Source organism: Parasteatoda tepidariorum, chromosome 1 (genome assembly GCF_982258835.1).
Source record: "Parasteatoda tepidariorum strain Cologne lab strain chromosome 1, Ptep-v5.0, whole genome shotgun sequence".
NCBI lineage: Eukaryota > Metazoa > Arthropoda > Arachnida > Araneae > Theridiidae > Parasteatoda > Parasteatoda tepidariorum.
Window position 1 is genome coordinate 116,975,417 of NC_141755.1, and position 15,557 is coordinate 116,990,973.

Consider the following 15,557-nt stretch of genomic DNA (forward strand, 5'->3'; position numbering starts at 1 on the left):
AGTTAGCATATGAAACTAATCTGCATTCAGTTTTTAATGACTTCGTTGAAATTTAGTTGTAAAATTAAGTGCAGAAATTAAGATTTCCAATTTTTTTCATGTATATTTAAAAAAAAAAGAGTAAATGAAAAAATTTGTCAAAAATATTGAAAAAATTGTTTCAACAAATTTTTATATTTCGCTACTAGACCAGCAAATGTGTTACATTTACTTTTATGATGAACTTAAACAAAATCATTTTTAGCCAAACCCATTATTAGGAAACTTTACATAATGTAAATAAACATTTTAACGAAAAACATGAATTTTAAAGCAACCAAAAATTTGAACAAAAATTTAAAACAGAGGATCTTTTAATTGAGTAGATTCAAATTTTTATGCAACAATCTGCTTATCCTTAAGAAATAAAAATAATAGCGTAACAATCTAAAACTATAAAAAAGAATTTTTGAAAAAAAACTTGGTTTTCATCGAAAACCCAATAAACCCCATGTTTCTGATGAAAAACCTAGGTGGGCTGGGATTTTTCAAACCCTGTTTCTTACAAATCTGTTTAATTTTTAGCACGAGTTCTTGACAGGAAGTCGTAAACCGATCGCTAACCGTGACCGTGTGTAATTTTATATGCACTTTTATAATCACTTCATATTTATTATAGCTAATAATTTTTTTCTATACCACAAGTTTGGTTTTTTGTCACAAACTGTATTTTTCATATTTCTGCTGTATCTTTCTTATTTGTGAGTGTGGTAAAATAAAATTCTTGCATCTTTCATTTCTATAAAACTAAGTTTATGCATTTGGGCCTTTTTTTTTTCTTACTGCATACTATCTCAAAATTTATAAGATTGGTTAGATATTTAAAAAAAAATTGGGCGATACATATCAGGCAGAAGATTTATCATATTTTTCTTCACCAACAGCGAGAAATGATACTTTATGCCAAGAATGATTCGATGAGTTTCATTCCTCAAAGCCTTACTTCATCAGCAATGAGTCCTGTTATGAGTTCAAAGTAACTTGTATTCGCTTCACATTCTCGTGTTTTTTTTTTTTTTTTTGCTTTTTTTTTTGGTGTATACTGGAGTGTTTCTTATTTACCGTGTGATCCAGATCACATTTGGTCATAATATACCACTTAAAACGAAAGAACGAGACAGGATACCATCTCTGCAAACAATCTGAACGTGTCCACACAGAAGTTGCTGAAACTTGGTGCAGAACTTGTTGGCGTAACGTTGATTTTTTTTTCTCTTGAATCATGCTGAGACAAACAAAAAGACTTTTAAGCCCTCAGCAACTGCGAGATCCTGATCATTTCCAAGTTCGAGCCAAATCACATTTTATCCATAAGAGGGCGCACTACTGCTGGAGAAACGCTTTATGAAAAATTCTGTTTTATTTACGTGGGTAATATAAAATTTATAGTATAGAAAAAGAATTCAGAATAAACTATGAGTCAAACAAGTTATAAAACGCTGATTTTTTTTTTAAATATCAAAATGCAAACAAATTCTGTAAGAATAATTATTCAGGATTACGCAGTAAATTCTGCCATAGTTCTTATTTTGATATTTCGAAAGAAAAAAAACATTTCCGCACTTGAAACTTCAAGTTATACTCTTAATTTATCTGAATGTTCTATGTTGAAAATTAATAATGTAAGTAAAACAGAATTTACCACAAAATGTTTCTCCAGCATTATAGCGACCTCTTATAAGACTGCCCATCATCAAATCCACCCAGTTCGTCCATCAGTCCCAATCCAATGTTCCATCCATCAATCCCAACCTAAAGTTTCATCCATCAATCCCACCCAACATGCGCTTCGTACTTAGAAACCATACAACTTATGTACGCTTTCCATGCGATGGGTGACCATAGAATATTATAGTCTCCTTACTTTTGGGGCAGAACACTATATGCATTAATAACTAAACCGGTTTGTGAACATTGCACAACGGTATGTATTACATTAAAACAATTACAAGGAACAAAAGTTAACAGGGCTGCTAGTGAGGTACCATTAATTGAAATAATGTCATTTTACTTCTTATTAATATTTAAAATAGCATTTTCAAATCGACAACTACAATAAAACAAAAATAATAAAATTGAACCGTCTCAGTGCGAAATATGTGGATCGATTTTTGACACATGAATAAAAATAATAACGAGTTTATCTTGAAAAATATTTACCTTTTATTACAGAAATACTAATAAAACAAATGTTAAGAATTTTTAAAAGAAAATATCTGAACGATTCCGTATGCATCTTGTAGAGGACCAATAACGAACAATGTGCTCGTTGTCTAAAATACTAATTGGAAAGAAAGGAAAAACTAAACAATCACTAGTGTTTCTTTTTCTCTTTTGGCTACGTCGGTTAATTAACCCAACTATATCTTTTTATAGTAAAACAGCAATAAATTAATTGCAAATATTCTTTTTTTTCGGAAGAAAAGAACAAGTTCAATAGTACAAACAAAATAACGAAGGGAGAACTTGAAAAAGGAATTTCAAAAATATTAGCAAAGAAAGAAGTATTTCTAGTATTCTATTTTAAATTATTACAAGTGAAACACTGAATTTGAATATATGTATATGTAAAACCTTGCTCAGAGGTTACAAGTGAATTAGTACAAGTGAGACACTGAATTTGAATATATGTATACGTAAAGCCTTGCTCAGAGGTTACAAGTGAATTATTACAAGTGAAACACTGAATTTGAATATATGTATATGTAAAGCCTTGCTCAGAGGTTACAAGTGAATTATTACAAGTGAAACACTGAATTTGAATATATGTATATGTAAAGCCTTGCTCAGAGGTTACAAGTGAATTATTACAAGTGAAACACTGGATTTGAATAAATGTATATGTAAAGCCTTGCTCAGAGGTTACAAGTGAATTATTACAAGTGAGACACTGAATTTGAATATATGTATATGTAAAGCCTTGCTCAGAGGTTACAAGTGAATTATTACAAGTGAAACACTGAATTTGAATATATGTATATGTAAAGCCTTGCTCAGAGGTTACAAGTGAATTATTACAAGTGAAACACTGGATTTGAATAAATGTATTGAAATAAAGCCTTGTTCAGAGGCTTAAGTCCTGCTAGAAATTAAACTATTATTTTTATCTTTGAAAACTAAATTACTTCATTTTTATACTTTTGAAACGGCAACGTCTACACCCTTGTAAACTACCTCAAAATTTATTTTTTGTGTTAAAACATTACTCCAGGTATTTTAAATAGTACATTGTGTGTAGTGTTATAAGTCGAAGTTCAAATATACTTGTTTTTTATATTGAGTACGAAAAAAACTTTTTATAACTATTAAAATTCAAATTTAAGATATTCGGCCGGTTTCGGCGAAATTTTTTTTTTTTAAAAAGACTCGATTAAAATTTTAATTTTATGTTTGGTAAGCAAGCTAAAATTTGAAAGTTTAAAAATTCGTAAAATAATTTTTCAAAATAAGGGCAAGTTTGAGCTTAAAAACTACAAATTTTTCATATCACGCTAACTGCTCCACAACAAATTGTAAAGCATAAATTTAAAAATACTTTTTTTTACAGATCAATAATATGGCTACCTATGTTTTGAACTAAAATCCTAATATTAAAAAAAAAACAATGAAATAGCTTTTACTTAAAAACAACGCTGAATTTATACGAAATCTACATTTAAAATTTGAAGAATTCTTTAATAAACTATTTTTTGTTAATGTGTGTTAGAGTAAGAAAATTTTCTCAAAGCCAATGTTCTCCGGAAAATGCCTTTAAAATGCAAGAAAACTTTTAATTTAAGAATATTCTAACACAAAAATTAAAAATCCGAAAATTTCATTCTGAAAATGAATTATATATATATATATATAATTTATTGAAATAAATAAAGGTTCCAATACTCAAAGCAAAATATTTTAGTTTCGTTTTCGTGAGTTTAATTTTGGTTTGGTTTCACCTCACAACATACGAAAAAATAACTTCATTTCTAAAAATTGGAGATTAAACTTTTAAGGGTTTGGGAAAGCTAATGAACAAAAGTTTAAATATGAATAACAAATTAAAATCAAAATTTTTTTTATCGTAATTACTGATTTTCACCCAGTCAGATACCTGAAAAGAAAAGTTGTTGATGTAATATTCTAAAATTACCAGATTATCTAAGCAATATCCAGCTATCAATTTTGCTATAAATCACTTTGTGCTTACAAAAAAGCAGATTAAATGTGAAGTTGCTTTAAAAAAAACTATAATTAACGAAAAAGATGTTTAAATATTTTAATATCTATACTATTTTTTTTCTTTTATACACTCTTAAATGAAAAAAGCAAAGTGTATTTTTTTCTGTAACCAAATACAAATTTTGGTGAAATTTCTTATGTAAAAATTTGTTATAAAAATACAAAATTAATTTGCTATTGAAATTAATATGTTGCTTACAAAACCTATTTGATGTCTTCAAAGTTTTTATTTATTTAATTCTAATATGGAACCAAGTTAAAAATTAATAGAAGTACAGATTTATCATTTTGTAATTATGCCTCATTTCAAATATTTTTCCCGTTAAGAATATTTTGTTTAAAAAATCAATCCGATGTTATGCATTAAATAAAAGTTACATTAAATCTTAAGGTTTCTTAAAAAGATGAACAAAAAGGAAAACAAAAACAAAAAAAACTTACATAATAAAATATTTACACAACAAAACATCAAATGTAAGGAAGTGAAAAAGTAAAATCTTATCTGCTATTATACTTGAGATTGCTTTATTTGAGAAAAAAATTTATATATATATATATATCAGTCACAATCACTCATGTCTTAAAGAACTGTACACAAAAGAAAAATCAAAAACCAAAGGGTTATAGAATCCTTGTCTTCTGGGTTAGGTACAGAAGTGCAACACGACGGAGTTGAACTTAGATAGTCGTTATGTCAAAAATGGGTCGGCTTGTCAACGCCGGTTATAAAGTAAAATCTAAATAAGCATTGTTCACATAATTTAACTAGATTTTAGTGACCCCTAGCAGCCCTGTGACATTTAAATACAATTAATAAGAATTAATACAAAAGGTACTTATCCATAATATTCCGTTAACATCAGAGTATGGCATTAACTTGTAGGCCAGCTTTCAAAACAAGTTGAGACTAGACGAATCTAAAATATGCCAAGTAAGAGGAAAACATTAAATTTTTTACTTTGTTTGTAATTAAAACTTCATAAACAAAACTCATTAAGGACAAGGCATATAAAATTTTCAATTATAGATATCTCATTACCTCGGCGGAAATATTGTAAGTAACCTTAGTAACTTTAAAATAACTTGTCTTAAAGGAAAAAAATTAATAGTGGCAATCGACCACTGGGCAACTAAATATGACAAATGGGATAAAAAAAATTGCATCCCATGTGCACTTAATTATTAATTTTAATAAGTATGAAATTATTGAGAATATTTTATAATATTCTAAAAATTACTTTATTTCAAGAAGCTTTCTTAAAATCTTTCCTTCATTTTTAAGAGTTGTTCAATGTTTTTAAAGAGAAATCAGGATAAAAATTTACTTGTTACATTAATATGAGATTATTTAAGTCATGTTTATAATTTTACAGTTTTAAAATTCTTAGTAAATATATTGCTGTGTTAATAAGTTAGAAGGGAGCAAAATCATATTTCTACTTCGTTCGAAATGCAATAAATTAAAATTACAACACTCATACAGCAACATTTTAAAAATCATTAAAATTATTCGAATTTTGCAGTATAAGAAAAAAAAATATTTTCATGCAATTTTGTTTTATACTTCAGTAAATAATATGGAATGTTTCGGGAAAATGAAAATTCTGTACCAATTCCTTAGATTAAAACACTATGTTCAAAAAAACATTTTATATTAATACTGCAAATATATTTCTAAATTTTAGTTTATAACTAGGTTTTTTTTGTGCGATTTCTTTTATGATTAAATTTTTGTAAGTATTCTATGTATGTTTTGTATACATTCACGTATGTTTCTAGCAACAGTACTTAACTTTGTTACTTATATATTTTTTTATACCGATGCAGGTAGCAGAAACCTCTGAATTGATCTGTAACGTCATGAGAAAAACGTTACTTCTTAGAATATTCCTTGAGATAAGGTAAGAACCCTTATTATATTAAAAATAATTGCTCACGAAATAACATAAATTTAGTAAGAAAAATTCCTATTACTCCTGTAACAGTAAAATTAAAATCAAAGATTTTTTTTTCTTAAAATATCTAGCGATTTAACTTATTTGTGTTTGGCGTCCTTTTGAAAGTATTCAAAAAAGAAAAAGTGGTAGCACAAGCGTCTCGATTTCACGAATTATTTTGTAGAAACTAGATAGTTCTCTACATTAATTATGTATAAATATTTATGTTTCGATCTCAGTTCATTGAATAGTTCTTCTCTTAAGCTTAAGTGGTTGGCAACAGAATGAAATAGCCACTTGATGCGGTGTAGATAAAAGTGCTCTATAACTTTTTTTCACCCAAGTAGTTTTCATAGATAGACCACTATTTGTGGTTAGGCATTAATGGGTTAAATCATTATTTAGTACTTAGCTGAATTTTAAACTTTACTTAATGAAAAATATAAGAAAACAGTGGGAGAATGTATTTTTAAAATACTGTCTAAGTCTACTGTCTATTTAAAATTAGATGTGGAATTATAAACGCAAAACTTTAAAGGATGAAGGGATAGGAAGGGCAAGCGGAAAGAAGAAGCTCAATGAATTATTTGTTGATTCACTATTATCTGAATCGATGAGAACAGCAGTTCCAAAATTATGTTCCGAGGAACCCTATGGTTCCTCGGTATGAATTATGAAAAGAATATGCATTTTTAAAAAAATTATTTTACTATTTCACATCGATTAAAATTAACCAAATTCCACAATAAAGAAGTCTGTTTTCCTGATAACCAGCCTCAACGTTTATTTCTCTCTTTTTATTTTTCCGTTTTCATTTTAACGGAAACCATATTCCAGCTTTTTCATTTTCAGTCTATGCGTGCATTGAAATTAAATTAAGACTTATCCTAGATGCTACTCTAGAACGGTGAATTCAACCATCAGACGTTAAAAACTCCATTTTAAGACTAATTCTGATAAAACGATAAAGAGAAAAAATTTCATTCACTAAATATTTTTTTAATATTTAAAAGTCTTTCGTTAGTTTATATGTTCTTAAAAATGCTAAATAAATTTATTCATTTAGTCACGGCGTTCCGCCAAAAGAAGGTCGATTATTCAGGGTTCCACAGACAAAAAAATTGGGAATTGCTGCATTAGAAAACCGCCTTCGATTTCGATCAACAACAAAAAAAATAAAGAAAACACTTTAATGTAACAAATGCAATTGCAATTTCAGAGAGTCAAAACTCATAACTCAGTTTTTAAAAAAAGGAGAAAAAAAATTTGCTTTTTATTCTTGAATCCTAAAAATGTGAATACATTAATAATATGAAGTATGTTTGTAATACTGAGTATGCTTGCAATTGCTAAAACCTACAATTGAAATTTTTAAAACATTTATCGCATTGTCCTAAAACCTAAAAATTCCAAATAAAATTTCATTTCTTCAATATGAGAAGCTGCTGTATTAATTAATTACACGTGTAGACAACTGCATTTCAATGTTTAAATTCAAAGCAGAGCACTAAAACAAAGGTGTAATATTTCAGTTGCAGTTTAGATTTTGATAAAAACGAGTTTAGCATTTATTTAAAATTATATCAATGCATAGTTTTTATTGCGAAACAGTGCTAAAACTAATTAAATTGAATAAATACAAAATTTAACTTAATTGCCATAAATAAAAATATTATTTATTTTCTTGGAAAATAAAATGTTCAATTTTACAAAATTTCAATTTCATCTAAACACGCCTAAGATTTGTTACCAGATTTTTTTTATTTCAAATTTAACATCGTTAAATCTATCAAATAATTAAAGAAACATAGAACTCACCAAATTTCCTTATTAAAGAGCGTTAAACTGTAAAATCTTAAATTTCGAAGCTTCGATTTTCTAATATGAAAAAACAACGCGATGAGAGGGAAAATACATGTGTATGTATGTGTATGTATAAAATTTTTGCTGTCATTGGTTAAAATAGCATTGAATACGTCCTGAACATAAATAATTAAAGAAACCGCCTAGAAATCTACCCCCCCCCCCCTCAAAATAGAGGGGTAGACAAAATTTTGAAAAAATTGGATCAAAATTTAGGGCTGTAATGAAATTTTCTATATTTGGCGTCGTCCCAAAAAGATGGCAAGAATTATCACCATAGCAGAATTAGAAATATAATATAGAGAAATACTCCGTTTCTAAGCAACCAAATTAAGAGAATAGAAAATGAATGAAATAAAAACTGAAGCTATTCTTCGTTTTATGTTAGCTCGGGTCGGAAATGCTTTCTTTTTCTTTTAAAAATAGTTCATAGAAAAATATCTTAAAGTTACTAGGCAACAGATTTGTTTTTAATTTATTACTGCCCAAAAAGTAAAGGTTGCTTTCGTTTGAATCTCCTTTAAAAATAAAATTTGAATTGATTTATAAATTATTTACAATTTTCCAAGATTTCAGTATTTGAACACGTGAAATTTTTATAAGGTACCATTGTATTGAAATTGTTTTTAACTTCTTTAAATACGAAGATTTTATACTAAAACTGAATGTGCATTATTTTAATTATATGCAGTGATGTAGGGCAAATCTCGAAAAAGATCCCGTAAAAACTGTAAAATATCTAGAAAAAATTATAACGCATATTCTTAACTTTTAATGTATATTTCTTTTTTTTTTTTTACATTTCTCTACGGCGATATTTCTTTTTTATTATAATTGAAGTAATTAGTGAATGTTATGTGACATTTTAAAAAGATTAAAAAATATATTTTTGAGAATATTGTATGATTCATTTTTTTTAAAGAATCATTTTATTCTACCAACAAATATGTGAGTTACGTGGCTTTGTTTAGATAAAGATAATTTGAAAATAGCGTCCTTTCTGAAGTAGGTTTTCGTAAATTCATCCGAAAATGTCACTAAACATGTTCAACAGTTACGATCACCAAATATTGCTACTATAATTTCTTTGCTTTTTTCCTTTTATTGCAAACTTATTTCACGCTTCTTACCATCATTGCATACATACATTTCATACAATATAGTCTCCTTTTAAAACAGAATTCGTAAGGTATTTAAGAAAATGTAATGGTGGCAGCAAAACTAGATAATACTAAAACTAGATAATACTAAGCTTACAAATATAAAAAAAAAAAAATTTCAATTAACGAATTCAAATATCTGGTAAAAATCTTAAGTTTTGAAATTTTAATTTTAAAATTAAAAATAACTTTTATTTCAATATAGGTGTCACAGTATTTTAAATGTTTTAAGGACAGCATGAACCCTGTTGAAATAATAATTTACAAATGTTTGCTTCTTCCAGCATAACGATTTGATCAAAATAATGATCAAGAGAGATCCATTATGCTTGGTATATATAAAGCAGAAATGTGAAGTAGCAATGAGAAAACATATAAAAGTGGAAAATAAAACTGGAGAAACCGCAGTGCCCCAAAAGTGAAATAGAAAATAAATAATTAAATAAAAGAAAAACTAGAAAAACCGCAAATGCAGACAAAGGCAAATCATAGCAAAATGCATTTCCACGCTCTACTCAGAGATTGTGTGAGAACTAATATCGGTTTACAAGATAATCGGCATTCATATGAACAAAACGAGATTCCCGGGTATCACGATGAGCTCATGTGGCAGGGATGGTTAGAATTTTGGCATTATCGAGATTAAATTTATCCCCAAGATGTGCAGCAATAGATTTATCGTATTCTTGAAAAGGGATTTCTATACCGTGTTCCTTTAGTCTAAATGAGTCCTTCAGTCTCTTGAGCTAGCTAAACATTTAATTCAAATGTTGTAATGTCAACTAAACATTTGACTTTTATTTACATTTTCATATTTTTGGAAGATAATGAAATTTTTATGTTCCCAGTTTAGTTTCATTGGAATATTCATTTAATGACAAAGTGCATTAAATTATATTATTTAGTGTGATATTAAAATTAGTTTTAAGTAGGATAATGGTTATGAATCTTAGATTGAAAAAAAACATAGTAATATATAATTTATCAAACTGCGTAAAAAATTCAAGCAATATTTTTTTATTAAATGATTTTATTTTATTTTATTTTTATTTATTTTACTTTAATTTTTTTTTTTATTTATAAATTTTTTGACTGCTGCTATGAAAAAAAATGTTTAGGTTGTTAAACAATTCCATCTACAAGTGAAATTTCAAAAGTCAAATTGCAACTAGATGACAAAGTTAAAAAATTAGAAGTGAATTATTTCAAACAAGTTAACTTCTCCATCAAATTCAAAATTTTTGGGAAATATATTTTTTATCCAACGATCCGAAATCTATTCTAAATATGATTTAGTGTATACTTTTAAAGACATATTTCAATAGAATTTTTATTTTACCCTTCATTTTATTTATTTTTTATAAAATAACTCAAGTTATACGAGTAAATGTATGAATTATAAATATGATGGTAAACGGGACTTTTCACTATTTTTCCTCATTTTTCTGCAGCTTTTAACAAAATTAAAGAATATGTTTAATTTCTAACAATTTTAATAAGCTTAAATATTTCCAACCGCTCCAAGCAATTAAATGTTACGTCCAAACAGATTTCAATTCTGGGGTTAAAATAAATCATTGTCACGATTCAATTGAGCATAAAAGAAATATTAACATTTTTGCTTTTTTACGGCAAAATAAAAGAACAATTTATATTTATAACTTCTAAGAATTGCATAATAAAACTATTTGCTAAACATATTAGATGTATCTATAAAATAATTTGTTATTCAGAAATCTCCTAATATATCTTATTTTAGCATTAAGGAAATTATAAAGTTAAAAAATAAAAAAAAAATTTGAGATGATTCTAAAAATAGCACAGTTTTGGAATCTTTTTACAATTTTCAATTTTTGCTGTTTAACAAAACAAGGCATATCGAAGCAAGAAAATAGTATGCTTCGTAATTAGTCAGCTGTTCTGCTTCGTATAATTTTAATCAGCAGAATATTTTTAATTTCTTAACAAGATCTCAGCTAGCTGGCAATAATTTTAAGTTTTCTTTTAATTAAAACTTGACAATAATTTCAAAAGGAATTTTACTTTAAAGGAAAAGCAAACTAAATTCCCAAAACAATTTATTAGCATATAAATGAGAAAATAATATGCGTGGTAGCGTAAAAAATAAGATTTTGAGAAATATTAAAATTTAATTAAATAGTTCGCAAAATAATTCTGCGAAACACGTGCAAGCAGATAATTAACAAATTTGTTTTAAGATTAAGACGATATAAAAGATGCTGAGAGATGTTTAAAAATGTTGAGAAAGTATTCGTATTTATAATTATTAAATATATATTGAAGAAATTGATAAACATATTATTCCAAATCAATCCATACGTTTATATATTATTGAAATTGTATCAATTATTGAAAGAACAAGCCTAACGGCAAAGGGACTCAAACCCATGATCCTTCTACCACTGAGGATATTACACGTCAGCACTGTGGTCGGTGCAAGTCAGATGCGGAATTCGTATCGACTGGGATTCGAACCCAGTTCGCCTCATGGGATGGCGAAAACGCTCTATCGTCTGAGATATCATGGCTCAAAAACCAAAGTAATAGAAATGATTGATCTCTATTTGATACTCTAATAAAAGTTTAATTTCTAAATATTTCACGAATTTAAAAAAGAGTTTTATCCCCCTCGCCTCCTCTTCTGGTAAATTTTTATGAATAAGTTCTACATTTTTTTCACATTAATATTAAGATTGGGTGTTAAACAATTGATAGCACTATAATTAATTTCTTTTAACATAAAATGAATATAACAAGTAGTAACAAAGAGTACTTACCCTGAGTGCTCAGTTAACTAATCCAATAGCTGTAGATAAGGCATCGTTGAGGGTTTCGCGGAGCCCCTTTCACGCCATATTCAGTTCCGTCAGGCCACACAACAAATTCCACCAAAGGAATTCCTAAAAAAAACCAATACTTATTCACAAGTGAAACATAATTATCAGTTCAGTGTTGATTATTCACTGTGTATTTAAGCCAAGCACAAAATATATGAGGGAAAATGTAACTTATTTAAAGGGAACAGCTTTTTCCTTAATCAAAATTATATACGTAAATACATAAAAAAATGACCACAACGGTGATGGCCCAAATATGTGGAATCAGATTTTAGAGGGTTGGGGAAAAAATACTCTAGGTCAAAGAATAAATTGTCCAACGGAATCTTCAACTGAAGGCTTTGGCCCACCTTTGGCTGTCACACCAAATAAGATGTGTAAAAACACATTTAGATATTTTCTTCTTTCCTGTCAACTAGAAGCAGATGAAGAAAACACAAAATATCTCGCAATAAAATAAATTAAAAAACGTTTAGAAAGACTAAGTTATATCGTAACATTAAAATAACATTAAATCAATTTACTAAAGTAAGAATTATAAATGAAAACAGTTTTACTACCCCTGGGAAACGTCAACCCATAAAACAGTAAGTTAGCATCCCTAAAACATTAACACAAATGCCAAAATTTTCATAAATAATTACAATAATATATGGTTAAAAATGAAAAATGAAAAAAAAAAGATTTTTAAAGGAAGTTTCTTTGATGAAAATTTTAGAAAATTTATTATTTTTTTACAGTAGATTAACATTATTTTTTACAGTTAAGTTCCATAATATGTTAAGCTCCAAATTGTAAAAAATACATAGTTTGGAACAAACAAATATTTAAATATTCGAGATACATAATTGTCGTTATTGTGTAAGAAATGTGTTTTAAGATTTAAAAAAACAAAATTCAGAACAAGAGAAAGGAATAAAATGAAAGAAATAAAACTTATAAATTGTAAAATATTTTTATCAGTTTTCTGAAATTTTGTTTCAGTTTTGTAAGCATTAGCAGTGGATATAGTTGTAAAGTCGCTATTATTGAAATCCTATTGTGAAGCACTTACGTTGTTTTTTAATTGTATGACAGGATAGGCAGCGTACATTTTGGAAATTGCAGGCTTCGTTTTTGGAAATTTACCTGACTTCTATTAACTCTACTAAATGCAATAATAAGACATTTATTTCGAGACGGCTAATAAAATATATGTTAGTTTTTACCTTAAATCACTCTTAATGTCGAGTAAATTGGTTTAGAGAAAAAGCTTTCATATACAGGGTGTTTTGTGAGAACCACCCTTAATTTTTTTCTAGACTCTTCGTTAAAAGCGAATACAGAAAAGTATACACCATTCAGGGATGATACAGCAAATAAGAAAAGGTCTCAGCAGAAATGGCATTTTGTCTCAGTAAAACAGTTCTTTGTCTCACTTTGTCTCCGTAAAATTATAGCTTTATCTCAACGGTGATTTCCAGTTTCTGGAATAATTTACGCAGTTACACAGCGTTTTATATTTGGTAGATAAAATTAACCATTTATTATTAAATATATCAATTCAATAATTATCAATCTCAATCAATTCAATATTCAATGGAAGACTGTAGAAATAGAATTTTAAGGGATCAAAATAAATAAATTTCGAGTCAAAGATTGACATTAGCTAAATATAAAATAAAATTTTTCTAAAACAATTTTGGAAAAGAGTTAAAAATTAAATAAAAATATATTTTAATCTTTTAAATAAATTAATATTATCTCAACTGTTATTTATTGTTTTTATCGCAAATTATTTTTAAAAATAGAAAAATTTGAATATAAAAATTCGCCATCAGTATATAAGAGGGGTGATACCCGAAATTTTAAAGGGAAAACAAATTTACGCAGGAGACATATAGAATCATTGAGTATCTCCAAATTCTGCTAATGGAAAATTGTAAATTATAATTATAATTTTTATAAATGAGGAATTGATATATTTTAAATCTTATTTTGGGAAATTTTAAGAATTAAAGTATAAATGAATTAAATTCATGAAAATATTTTAAGCAATTAAAGTAATTGAGCCATTTTATTTTAAGTAATTAAAATAATAATAATAATATTGTAATTGCAAATTTCATAATATTGTAATTTTATTACAATATTATCAAATTCATAATAATATATGATATTCCAAAGTTCAACAGATTCCGAGAATACTTGAATAGTAATAATAATTAATAATAGCTTCAGAAAAATGATCCAAAAATGTCTTGAAATCTTTTTTAATTATCTGAATCCATGAATAATCAACAAAAATGGTATAAATATATTTTGAATTATAAGTAGGCAAAATGCCAAAATTTAAGTTTTTTTAATCCATGAAAACTCAATTATTAAAGTTAAATTGCGTGAATATGAATCGTGATATGCGATTTTTAAATTACGGGTATGAAAAACGAAATTTTCGATATTGAATTCGCGTAATTACAAATGGTAATGTTTGATTTTTAAAACAGCCCAAGTTCGAATCAAAGTTTTTCTTAAAATCAGATTAATATAAATTGTGATGCGTTATTTTGAAACAATTCGTGCTGTGCAATTTCTGAATATTTGACGAAAATTACAATGCGTTACTTTTAAATCTTGTAAATAGAAATCACCATAAGTGGATTCTAAGTCTCGTAAATGCGAATCGCGACATTTGATTTGATTGACTATCTTTCTTAAAATAGTATTATAAAAATTTTACTTAATAAACTTCAATACTTGATAACCATTCAACAAACAGTCCTTTATAAAGTATAAGGTCTTTCTCTTAACTTCGAACAATTTAATATAAATAAAAAAACTATCGAAATCCTTAAAAATAAAACGATTGATAAAAACAATCGAAATGAAGTAAAAGAATAGAAATACGTATTTTTAAAAATCTATAATAAATGTAGCAACAAAAAAGTTAACTTACTTGATAGATCGCAAGTCTTTATAAAAAATAAGACTTAAACCCTTGCCTTTCAACAACAAATTACACAATCAACTTAAAATTTACTCACCAGAGGAAAGAGAATACTGCTTTGATTTTCTAAGGTTGTTATATTGTTTCTCCTAATTGGTTTTCTGGAATTTGCCGAACTAAAGTCGCCAAATGAAAATTCGCCAATTTAAAAAGTTTGAAATAAGTCTCACATAGAATTTTTACATCTTGTATCCTGAAGTGTATTAAAATAAGTGGCGAAATACTTTACTATTTTAAGAAAATACTAATTTAAATCAGAACACAAGAGCGAAATATTTTACTACGCATTGAAATCGTAGAGTTAAAAACGTAATGCATACAATTAAAAGGTACGATTTTATACATATCCCTATTTTCGAAATAGTGTTATTTTCAATTTTTAAAATTATTGAATAAAATATAACACTTACAATTTATTTATTTTTTTAAATATTTCTTTTAGTTATAGCTTTTTTTTTAATTTACTACCTGATTCATCACTATTACAAAAAACTAT

General features: G+C 26.9%; 1 long non-coding RNA gene across 1 annotated transcript; it reads right to left on the reverse strand.

Moving 5' to 3' along the window:
• Positions 1 to 4,309: 4,309 nt before the first annotated feature.
• LOC147816763 (uncharacterized) lies at positions 4,310 to 15,257 on the reverse strand. Its single transcript, XR_015428576.1, has 3 exons — positions 15,011 to 15,257; positions 12,016 to 12,138; positions 4,310 to 5,174 (listed from the first exon to the last, which is right to left on the reverse strand). It is a non-coding gene; the product is annotated as an uncharacterized LOC147816763 (long non-coding RNA).
• Positions 15,258 to 15,557: the final 300 nt, after the last annotated feature.